Source organism: Aegilops tauschii, chromosome 5 (assembly GCF_002575655.3).
Source record: "Aegilops tauschii subsp. strangulata cultivar AL8/78 chromosome 5, Aet v6.0, whole genome shotgun sequence".
Classification (NCBI taxonomy): Eukaryota; Viridiplantae; Streptophyta; class Magnoliopsida; order Poales; family Poaceae; genus Aegilops; species Aegilops tauschii.
In genome coordinates, this window is record NC_053039.3 from 277964837 (window position 1) to 277969676 (window position 4840).

Sequence of the window (4840 nt, forward strand, 5' to 3'; positions counted from 1 at the left end):
TCTTCGGTGGCGCCGAGTAGGGCTCGACTTCGTCCGAGGAGTTGGTGAGGATGCTGCGGTTCCGGTGTAGCAGGTTAAGGCGGCGATGTGGGGATGGATCAGCCACGATAGACGAGGCAGTCGTCGGAGCAGCTCCTTGGAGGTGGAGGACGGGGCGGCTGAACCAGCGGGACAACAAGATCGACGACGGATCCTCATCCGGGGAGGTGGATGAGGGACGTCGGGTTGTTTCGGTGGACGACGTCGTCGTGGAAGAGGCTCCGGCTGGGCAGCGGTGGGGTGGCGGATGGAGGAGGGTGGGGTTTTGCGGCTGGAGCAAAGATGTTATGGCGGCCTGGGATTTCGAATGGGGATTTCGAATGGCGAAAAGGAGGTGATAGGAGGGGGGAACCATGACTTAGGGACGCGCTTGTTCAAAATGTACGGTGTGTTACAAAAGTACCCCCACCGATTTGAACTAGAGGCCCTTTCGGCTCGGGGTTAGAATGGGGATTTCGCGTGTCAGGATTTGGCAGCTCGAGGGAGTTTTTGCGCGCATTGTAATTTTGGGATAGCAAGGCGCGGGTTGTGAAGGCGCGAGTTTTGGGAGCATGATATATGAATTTTTGGGATATAACAAGGCGCGGGTTGAATTTTAGGGACAAGCCTAACTTGTAATAATGTACGTACCAAATCAATTCGCACTTCCCTCAATGAAAAAAACAAAAAAATTAAAACTATTCGCACCACACAAAGAGAGAGTCTTGTCCCGTTTTACTGTACAAATGCTATTCAAAGTTATGAATCCATGTTATGTCCAATTAATTTTTCGCTGGTTGTATAATGCATGTAACCTGCTCATACCAACATTTTAGTGCATTCCAAATGTCTATACTACCGCCGCAATTCGAACTAAATTTGAATTTGTTTCTCTATTTTAATAAGAATCTACAATCATGATTGTTGCCAACTTAAACCATCATTCGTGTATTATCTTAACAACACACCACATTATTACTATATAGATAGAGATGAACTATGTGTACTATATGAACTCGAATTCAAAATTTTGAATGCACTTGATATTGATTCCAAATAATAGTACATTTGATGTCCTAACTAGATCTTCATAATATAAACCATGTTCCATACATACACCGTGCTTATCACACAAAGTATAGTGCCCCGCCCCCTACATTATGACAAGTATTTAGCCCTGAGCTGCAAAAGCCACACATTATCACATATTATAATCAATGTTCTATATATTATATGTAGTATAACATGTTCATAACCACACCATGCATATCACCATTATATATAATCATTTATGCATGCGTCGGTTTAAAACACTATGATATCTTCTTCAAATATCCGAATCCACTTTTTTATAATGAATTATGATCTTTGTTCGTCTTTTACACCCACACAATCCTCTTCTCTTTGTAGCTAGTGCTAACTTTCTATCATGCATGCACACGGCCGCCCCCCTCTCACCCTCCCTTGGCATCCCCTTCATCGCGCACATTCGTTATTTCTCTTTAGGTCGTTCACCCACGGTGTGTGTAGGCCCCCCGGCCCCTTCTTTCCGGCACACATCAGTCGATATACCTCTCTAGCCAAGTGTGCCTACCACAAACACACACGTTCCCTCTTCTCTTCTCACCGTCCATGCCCCCCTATGTCCAATACGGTTCCACGCAGGTGCACACTCCCGCCCCTCTTTTCATCGATCTCATACTCGCACACTCCCCCCCCCCTCGATATAGTAGGCCTCTTGCACCACCTCTAGCTGCATCCATCTACCCATGTCCGTCTCTCCAGACCTTATTTGCTTCTAACACATGCATGCATGTATGCCTACCAATCTCCCTACATATAGCTAGGTCGACTATAAGTCTTTTTCCCACACACCGATCAATGTACCTCACTAGTTATGTCTCTCCCTTTCTCCAACACACGACGATTGATATTCCTATGTAGTTACGTCTGTTTACCACAACCATATCGCCCCCCCCCCTCCACATCATCCTTGCATACCTCCCGACCCGTCTCTCACACGCACGTGCATAGACAGGCCGACATCCCCTCTCTTATTGATATTGCACTCGTACCCTCCGTTTGTCTAGCAGGCCTCTCCCACCATTTGTGAGAAGCAACTCCACCACCAACCCTCCGATACTCTACCTTTGTCTCTCTCCCAACCTTATTGCTCTGCTACACATCTGCATGGATGCCGATCAATCTCCCTCAATACATAGCTAGGTCTCTCTCCTTCCCCACAGATATACTAGTCGATCTAGCTCTCTATAGTTAGGTCTCTACCGCCTCCCCCTCCCCGCACACCGATAGTCGAACGTTGTAGGTAGGTATCCATGCCATAGAGACAAACTGCACCTCTGCCCTCTCACATTCCAGTAGGCCAGCCGCCATGTATCTTTGACGTGGGCAAACACAAATTTGATGACACTCTTTATCGATCGCGCACCCACACACTTCATCCATGTTTTTGATTCTATCGATATCTCGCTCCGATGATCCCTCCACTCTCCTCTCGTCGATCGCTCCCTATATAATATGATATATCCATGACTCTGTTTCACACACATTGCATATGTTACATTTTTTTGTTTGAGATATCATTGACACATTGCCTTTTTTTCGCACAAACCATCCTCTCACACCCACCCACATACGTACCTGCACGTAAAGAAGAGGTGCACGCACGACGCACGTACTCACGTCTCGTTCCTGGCTACACCCGCGCGGTACACAGTGGAGTTCATTTCTGTAAGAAAAGGCATCCCACGTGATAATTTGGTGCGTGTAGCGGTTGTTTACTCGAAGGAGGGTCGTGTACCACGCGTACACGGAATAAAGTTTGACTTGACGCGTTAGTATTAAATAAATTTATATTTATCAATGGTACGTATAGAATATAAAATGATTGTCATCGGGAAAAAAGAAATCCGCTCCACTATATACAATGGAGCCTGCCTGTCGGGCTCGTCACACTATCTCACACAAGGCGGCAGTGGCCTCTCTCTCTCACCGTTGGTCATTGATCCGGTCGCATCCCGTCTGCCGGCGGAAAGGGAGGATGTACATCGTTTCTCCGTTCGACGGCGTCGAGGCAGCACATCCCGATCTGCGGTACGCGCCATTCTCACTGACCAAGCTCCGGCACGGTAGGCCTTCGCCGCTTTCTCGCTGCCGCCGTATGGGCAGATCCCTGCCGCCGGCGCCCTCCTAGTTACATCCCGATGACCCTCAGGTACAGCTTCCTCCGGCCTTGCTCCACTGCCCATCTTCCCACGTTGCTGCATGTGGATCTTCCCTAGTTCTTTACCCAAAACGTAGCTCGGCCGACGTACTTTCCATGTTGCAATCTCGTCCTCACACCGTTTTACATAAACAATCGTGCTCCTATCTTCCCTTAGGACAAGGAATGTGCTTATTTTTTGTCGGCGTATGTGTCATCAACTGTTATTGGCCAGTAAGTGTTTCCTTTTTGCAAATAGGGCTATCCATTTCACCTCATTGGTATTGCGACCTTTTGGTGAACTATACAAATCACTTTTTTCTTAAGAATGTCTTGTGCAGTTCTACTAAAATGTCACACGGACAACGTCTCTACATTTTAGTGCGACTGCACAAAGGGAGATTGGTTTTTCTATCCTCCTCATCCAACTCTGAACCTAATCTTCTCCAACAAGCGGTTACTTTTATGAGAGATTGCAAAGGTGACCGGCTTCTAATTGTGTGTGTATGTTTCATCAACTACTACTGGTGCTACTATTAATGTAATCACACTTGTTCAATATCTTTGCAAACAGGAATGCTCAGCTCGATTTTAGTGGACCTGCACAAAATGATCGGATGGTCCATGTCCACCATAGAATACTTTCTTGGCTAACATGTCTTGTTTAGTTCTACAGAGCTGCGTGAAACTAGCTGCCAACAAATGAACGCTAGGAAATGGAACCATGCCTGCGGACATCATCCTTCATTTTTTTTATTTTTCTTTATTTGTACACATTCTCACAACTTCATATTCAGTTGTGATGTAAATATTGACGCTGATCTGCGAATCATTGAGATGCATTATCATGCATGCTTAGTTTCCTTTGTATTTGATGGAATGTTGTAAGGAGACTACTTTGGAGGCAAGAGGGCACATGAAACCAAAGTTGAATGCTTCATAGCATTACAACACAATTTCATTATGCTAGAGAATTATGTGTACATATAAACATATCCCGAAAGCTTGATAGCAATGCCACAAATCATTCAGACTTCCTTTCGCCCACATGTGGGACAGCCAGAATCCGGGTCCACGTGCCATGCACCAACATTGAGTGCACAACCGCTGGCGAGATTCACCCCGCTCGTTGTGCTGCAATAATAATGACTAATGAGCGGTCAAATCACAGAGCCCCACCTTTCCCGCAGTACTAGTAAAAGTTTCTCGGGCGAAGCAACCATCATTTCACTCTTCATTGAATGCGCTCGTACTCCAATATTCCAAGAGTAAGTTGCTCGGACGAAGCAACCATAATACTAGCCACAGTGGGGAGTAAACTTAGACTAGTAACATGCATATGTTACTAGTCTATGTTACTACCTCTACAGTGGGGAGTATAACATATATGTGGTGTCATGCAACACTTCATTTATTACGTTGTAGACTCATCTTTCCTTGATATGTGTGATGTTACTCGTAGTTACCACATGACTCTCTTTCTTCATTAATTACTTTCCACATCATCCATTTTGCCTAAATATGTGTGATGTTACCACCTATTACTCCCACTTTAGTTAGTCTAAGTACACGGTGCCAATGGTTGGTGAGATTTGTTAA